The following is an 8093-nucleotide window of genomic DNA, read 5'->3' as shown; positions in this document are numbered from 1 at the left end:
GCTAACAAATGCTTTATCTTCTGGCTAAATTTTAAGCTTGTTTGGAATTACAAGCGTCAAGTAAAGCAAAACGTACAGCGTAAGTATCAGAGTCTATTTTTTGTGTTTGTCCAGAACATTTTACCGATTTAATTTTGGTGAAAATTGCTATCAGCATTTAAATGAAGCCCAGCTTGAAAGTCATTTTTATAGCTTACATTTCAGTCTCAGAGGCAATATGAAAAGTTCCGTTTGTATGGAAGGATGTGTACTTATAAGTGGGTCATAGTCAGGCATATATCAAAGTCCCACATAACATCGAAAATTACAAACATAAATGACCAGCTTATGTCGAAAAGGAGCAAAAAGCATTTTGCTTTACTTTTATTTATAGACAAAAATACGTATGTAGAAAAAAACTCAACCAAACCAAACAACATGACAATGAACAAGTTTTTAAATGCAACGTTGAAATTTGTTTTTCTCGTTACAAATTTATTATTTAGAGATTTCAGTTCACTGTTTGTTTTGACTTTTTTAACAAATATTTTTAGTTGAAACTATGCGCGCGGGTATTACGAGAAGCCGCATACATTCCATATATAAACATTTATATGGTCTCGCTCCCTGTTCACCCAGCTGGCAATGTTGGCAATGATATCCCAAAAACCCATTGCAGCGGGGTAAACACTATCTAAGCAATAAAACATTCAAAGGATTAAATACTTTGGTAAAATCGCTTAAAACATTTCAAAAATAGTTTTGACTCACCCACATCACACCCTTCGGATGGCAATGATAACACGACAAACAACAACAAATTGTTGTCTTTTTTTTCAAGTTAAGGATAGAGATGCGGCATTGGAGTTGAAAGTGGTTCAATGTGCGCGCAAGGAATAGTGAACTAAAGTGGGGCGAGCATCGAACGGACGCCTTTTTTATAAAATGGGATAATGTTTTGAAGAGTTATGTTGGATGTGCATATAGGGTATGGAATTTTAAATGCTTTATGAAAATTTCGGATTCTCTGCAGACTGATTAAAGACCTGGGAAAAGAGACACGACAACAAACTCCATAAAGCTGATAAAAGTTATGATTAAGTCTGCAAGCTACAACAACTATTATACTAAATAATTTGATAATTTAATAAGAAATGTATAATTTTAAATAAGAAAATATTTGATATTTAATATTTTTCATTGCAAGTTTTTAAACGAATAACGCACTCAAAAATATTCAAAGGTAGCACAAATATCCACATAAACTTACCAGACATGGAGACAGAAAAATAAAATGTATTTGAATGCATTAGAATGTGATTGGAAGATACTTTGTAATATTGTAAAACTTTAAGTCAACTTTGCAAAAAACGATAGAATAAAAGACGAGCTCCCATTAATATATTTGGGGTATATCATGTTATATTGGTTTTCTGCTGACAGTTTAACACATTTTTATATCTTTAAAAGTCTACTCTAATTGTATTCTGTTTCCATACCCTATAGGGTGCTAGCTGCTGCATTGGGAACTTTTCCGACTGCCAGCTGGCAACCGAAAACTGACGACTCCCAACATTGCCGCCTGATGCGGCTCCTTTTATGGGCGCTTTGAAGCGTGGCTGCATATGCAATTACATTTTACAGCAGCAACAAAGTTGATAACAAACAAACAAAAAAAAGAAAGAAATGTTCACAAAAAGAGCATGGCGCATGGAGGCAAGTAAATGCAAGATGTAGAAATGAGATGCAGGAAAGGCATTCAACAAATTTTGAGCGTCAGGTTTCGTTATGGATGCTTTTTTTCTGTTTGTTTTCTAAACTTGCATAACAAATCGCTGAGAGAAGCTTTTCAATTCAAATGAATGAAAAAGAAGGCAAATGTTTTATGCATGCACCAAAAGTTGGCGACAGGGATGGCTGCGGGTAGATGGATGGCAAACAAAGTGTGAATGATGCACTTAAGCGAAAGTCAAAAAAGCTTTGAGCACACATTTTGGACACTCGATTTTCATAATTTGCACTCGAACATGCCGTTCGGGAATTTATTGAAGAAATTAAATATTATCATGGAAAGCAATTAATATGTGGGTTGTGGCAAACGAGGTGTGGTTAGCCTGGGGCGCCATTTGGCAAAACATTTTTCAGCACGCATCAGATGAAAGCACCTTGATAAGCCCGTGACTAATGGCAGCGAATGGCCAGGGGTGGAAATAACTACAAAGCGTTCAACTTAATGCAGGCAACTACAACATTCGCTAAGGTCTGGGGGCTGTTTGCCTTTTGGGTGTGTGGAATGCATTAAAACAAAGGGCCGTAGGAAAATTTCATTAAAGCCCGACTGACACACACACACACACACACAGACGGATACGGACGGGCACCCAATGTAGGCCAGTAACACCCAAAAACATGTGCTACACGCATATTAGAGGAAAAGTGGCCGTTGCCATCGTTGCCTCACATGTGCAGCCATAATTCATTAACGATTATGCACGACACCCAAAAACATTAGACACAATCAGCCCCCGCCAGACTGGGACCTTGCCACGTGCGATTAGTGTGAAAATTTGCCTTCACATTTTCTGTTAATTTTGTTGCAAATGCGTCGACGGTGACCCAAGCAAAATATATATACATATATATATATATATATATATGTATGCATATAGAAAATGCTTCAAGCCGAAGAATTTTGCACGGCCTTTTGTGTTTGCCTCGCAGGGTGGGGGCACCTTGACAAGATTTATAGATATTTGCAACGAGTCATCACTCATACGTAGATATCGTATGTACTTATATGCACATGGAGAACGAGCTGAGCAGTTGACTGAGCCTTCAGTCTGTGGCAAGTCTATGGTATGGTGTTGTACACAAGTTATTGCTCTCTTGGCTTGGGTACCAACTATTTTCGGCTGGCATGTCGAATGCTCGGGTTCAAAAGGGTAAGAGGCAGCTTAAGAGCCAAAGCTTTAAGTGCCATCAAGAAGTTAGCGAAAGGAAGCCATGACGAAATATAGTTTCAAGCGGAATAATCAAAACTGAGTGACTTTAAGTTGGGTTAAGGCTAGTTATTGTTTTGTTTTTTTTTTTTTTAGCCAAATGGAATGTACGAATGTACAGTAGAGCCTCTTGGGCAGCAGGATGATAGTTGCTGATAATTAGCGAGCCTGCTCTATATATTTTTTATCGCCTTGTATAAATAAAATACTAGATTTAGGCAAGCATATTAAGATCTATAGTTTAAGTATATTTAAAAGAAACTAGGAAGTAGATATTTTAACTGTAATATTCCTCCAAAAGCGCAATCTCAATCTTCAAAATCAAATCTGTTGCCTCAATCTTCATTATAGATTCAAATATTGATTCGCATTCGAATAAATATGCTATAGCCCATATGGCACAATCACAGATAATATGGTTATGCCAGACAGGTACATGGTAAGTCTTCTGCCCCTTGTGTTAGTCCATTAAACCTGTTCAAATGCTATGCATAAGAGACAAACGTAATTGACTGCACTCGGCAGCCGCCCAACCGCGGAACAAGAACTCCCAAAAGTACCAGCCGAAAGAGAGTGTGCCGTCTATTATGATAATAAACTTACCACAGAGCAGCAACCCCCAGTTAGTTCTATTTTACCCACTCTATATGTCTCAGTTGCCATCTTGTAAAATGTAAAATCAACATTATTTCCTTCCACACAATCAACGATGATTTCTTAATAAAAAGCCGCTTCCCGGCGCTCGTCTTTGGGGTCGGGGCAGTAAACATAAGCAGGAACCAACCAACCCACCAACCGACCCACCTACAACCTACAACCGACAACAACTTGTGCATAATACAATTTTTGACTGAGACTGAGAATAAAATAGTAAATGGTTCGTTGACTGGGCTGGCCCTGTAGATGGGTTGGTATCCCCATTGTGTGGGTTGGGTGGTGGTTCGACAGCTCAGTACTTTGGCATTTTTTAATACCCAAGTGTCCCCGTCTCGCAATAAGTGCGCTGCGCAACGCTGCACGCATACAAATGAGCGAACAAGCCAAATTATTGGGCTGAGAAGCTTGTTTTGAAGGGGGATGGGCGGAAACAAGCGTACGCAAAAATGCGCGGACATAAATCGGAAATACATAAATTATTAAACGTCTCATAAGAAGAAACGCTGTGATGCACGTCCCTCAGCTGGGTTGGGTCCTGTTGCTAATGAAGCTTCCTGATGGGTTTATGCTTCGCAAGTTTCTTAGAAATCGGAGCCTTTGCGAGAAATATAATATGCCGGCTAATTTAGACAAGTTGACGGAACTATCACTTCAATGGTTTTTTCCGTTTATGCAATTCCATTTCAAGATTTCATTACGTGAAAAATGTTAAAGTCTGCATTATGACTCTAAGTCTGCAGCAAAATATCTTCTTGCCTTGTCTTTGTCTCAGTTTCTGGCAATTCATGTTTCGGGAAATCATGAAATCGCAACCGCCATAAACTTGACAGCTGTCAAATTATAATTGTCAACTTTGTTGTCGCTCTAAGCCTAGAGTTTTGCCTTCTTTTTGTCAAACACTTCCTGTTCCGACTGGCATTTTATTTGGAATTCACGATTTACTTTCCAATTTTGTTTTCATACCCTTGTAGAGGGTATTATAATTATGTCAACAAATGCGTATCTTTGACTTCAGACGATCTATTTATTCTTGATCAGTTTGAAAAGCTGAGTGGATATAGACAGGTCCGTCTGCGTTCACAGACAGGCAGACGTATATTTCTAACTATCATTATAAAACATAGCATATAGCTCTTTAGGAAGAATCGGTCAAGAAAAGTTTTCTTTTTTGTATAGACAAATTAACTGCTTTTCAAGATATTTTTACCAAACTCAATAATTGCGAGCCTCCTCGCGAACATGTAACCAATCCCTCTAGAAGTGTATGTAGTGTTCGACATGCCGAAGATATTACTTTCTCGTTATTTTTTTTGTTTTGTTTTTTTTTTTTTTTTGACAACTTCTTTTGGCAGCGGCTGGGGGAACCCTCTCTCTGACTGTGTGACTGTGTGTGCATGTCAAGTAGCAATTGAGACGAACGACATTTGGCATGGGTGTGCGTATTCGCAGTTCATATATGACATCTGACTTCCACTTGTCAGAAAATATTTGCTTTCAAAACACAACGCGCGGTCGGTCGACCCTCTGCTCCGGCCATCTCCTGCTCTTAGTTCGACACAGGGACCGACTTAACGCACGAGTTGCAATCTGTTCTTCCATTTGCTGTCTCTTTCTGTCCCCCCCCCCCCTCTCTATCTCTCTCACTCTCTCTCTCCTTATCTAGCTGTCTTTTGGTGCTGTCAGCCATAGATTTCCACAGTGTGTGTGTGTTTCGTTAAATTGATAGAATAAATGAGCATAAATTGAAAAAAGAAATATCGACGAAACAACAACGAAAGCGGGCAGTGCAACCCCCAGAGGGGTGTTGAAAAGGGTGGGTTCGGGGTTCAGTCAGTCTTTGCTCCTGGGCCACATATGGGCAATTATTTAGTGCTTTGGCACAACTGAGACTGGGAATTTGCTTCTCACACACATACACTCTCCTGACATCCCCAAACCGACATTACTATCGATTTGAGGGTGCATTACCTACTGGACCAGCCGAATGGCAGCAAAGTGGGGGAAGTCTTGGCAAAAAGTTTTCATTGAATTGCATGCAATCAGCACTGGCTCGCCTCCAAAGTGGCAAAAGGTCTGCGACTATACCAGCAAGTACAGAGCGAGAGCGCATAAAGTAATTTAAGGAACCCATAATTCTATCCCCTAGGAATGCGAGGCATATGTACATGCATAGGTCCGTTTATTATTCCTGGCCGCTATTCAGCATTCAATGCTACGTCGTCCTGCTATATTTCTCATCGCGTGTGTTGCCAATTTGTTCGACATTCATTGACGACGCCCATGGACGTGTGCGTTCTGCTCCTGCTCATGCTCCTGTTTCCAGTTCCTGATTCTGTTCCTGTTCCTGTTCTGACTGCACTCGCGGCTGTCGTCGCTGTTTGTTCTCAAAACCAAATTTAGACGTAATTAAATGTGAATTGTTTATTTAAGGCGCACGCTCTACCCGTCCAATCCGCTGTCCCCCACGCTCTTCAGCCACAATTTCGCTCCCGTCCAGCACAAACAGCTTGCAGGCGTTTTGGCAGCCTGGCGTTCAATCAAGCGCAGACATGACGTTGGCTGGGGCCGAAGGAGGCCCGACAGCCCACACCAGGCAGGCGTTTCCGACGGCTTCTTTGGCACAAGTTTTGCACAATGCCGGGGCACAGACTGCAATGTTGCCACTCATTTGTTGTTTATTGTTGTTCTTGCTGTTGTTGTTGTTGCGGGTGTTGGCGGCAGCGGCCCGTCGCTGCAATTATTGGCCCGTGGCAAGTTTCAAATGAAAGCAGGTGTGTCAAATGTAAACTTGCCAGGTACCACAACGGGTCGCTGCATGGGGAGAGGGAGCTGCTTAAGTAAACAGCGGCATAGCCTGATTGGCTCAAAAATGCATACACTCGTAGCATATATGACAGCTGCAGGGCGAAGGTCTGCAAGGGGCTGAGGGGCCAACGTTAATAGAATTTTTCATGAGCTTCGGCGACGCATTGGCATTGTTCAGGTCGCAGTAAAAGTTCCTTCAAATTACTTTATAAGTAGTTAATTTGATTGGCCGGGCAGGCAAAGATTACGGGCCGGGGTGGTTTCTGATATGAGCCAAGTTATGTGAGGTAAGAACAACTTTGGAGTCGCCTTAATCGCTGGGGAGGCAACTTTGTAATGATGTTTATGAATAGAGAACTGACGACAAGTAGGCAAGTAGGTGTACTGGACGGAAATTGTGTGGGGGCTCGGCAAAACTTTGGAAAATAAATAATACCTTCGCTTTTGGGTCAATTGTTCGGACTGATAAAAGTGGCCACCTTTCAGTCAGTTCAACTTGCTTAAGTGAAAAGATATCAAAAACTTTGTAATTTAAAAAAGTTTGTGGTCAGTCGATGGATAAACGAAGAAGTTTGTGTCAGAGACTGCGAATTTAAAGAGCTGTGAACATTTGTACGTAATAGAAACGGTATATAAAAATCATATATTACTCATAGTAAGCTTAAATATATAATTGATGTAGGTTCTTTGATCAGCTCCAGATCATAAGGAGCCTGGTTATGCCATTAGCATGCAAGCAGCAATGGTTTCATTAAAAACAAAGCCCACTTAGGCCTAAACTTTAAATACTAGATATTATTTCACCTATAGTCTGCCCCATTTAACAAAAGGCTAAACAGCGAACACCAGACAAGTGAAACCCAGACAATTCTCGTCTTAATGATTTACACCAAATTGTTCACCATAACAACAGCAACAACTACATAAGTATAAACAAGTAAAACCACTGCCACACAGCTCAAACGAATCATTGTCCGTTCCTGCACCGACCATTGCACTTTTCGCTATGCTTCATAAATTCACGTAGCCGAACTCAATTGCTTAACCACCCTCAAAAATAGAGCTCGGGCAGGACGCAAAGTGGGCTCTAAGGACATTGTCGCAGCAAATGCAATTGCATTTCAGGGTGGCAGGCACAACAACTGCAGGCTGGGCTGCTCTTTTTGTGTGTGTTTGTGAAGAAGAAAAAAAAAGTTGAAAAATACTTTGTTTATTGAAGTGAGAACATTAGCAACGCTGTGCAAACAACGTGCAGTAGTAAAGACAACTAGGCTGCAAAGCAACCCCCTATGCTAAAACGAATGCACTTGACGTAATGCAACTTGGTAACAAGTTGGTTAACTAAGGCTATAGTTAGAGGCAGGCGGACACAAAGTCCTATTGTTGCCGAATTATCCCTCAAAAACTCATACAGACGTGTATTTAGAACATACAGAACGAATTTTCCCAATCCTTAGGGTATACGCAGACCAATTGGAGATCTTTCTTCTCGTAGTATTACTTCATCGACTGCCAATCTGTGGTACGACTCGCAGCGGCACAGCACTGCCAACTTGCGAAGTTTCATTGAGAGTTTGAGGTTTGTTTGTTACGCTAACCAAACGAAATGCGCATGACTGCATCGCCACGTGGCATTCACAGGATATTACTTTT

This window comes from Drosophila virilis, chromosome 3 (assembly GCF_030788295.1).
Source record: "Drosophila virilis strain 15010-1051.87 chromosome 3, Dvir_AGI_RSII-ME, whole genome shotgun sequence".
Classification (NCBI taxonomy): Eukaryota; Metazoa; Arthropoda; class Insecta; order Diptera; family Drosophilidae; genus Drosophila; species Drosophila virilis.
The sequence above is the reverse complement of the archived record's forward strand: the minus strand, read 5'-3'. Positions refer to the sequence as shown.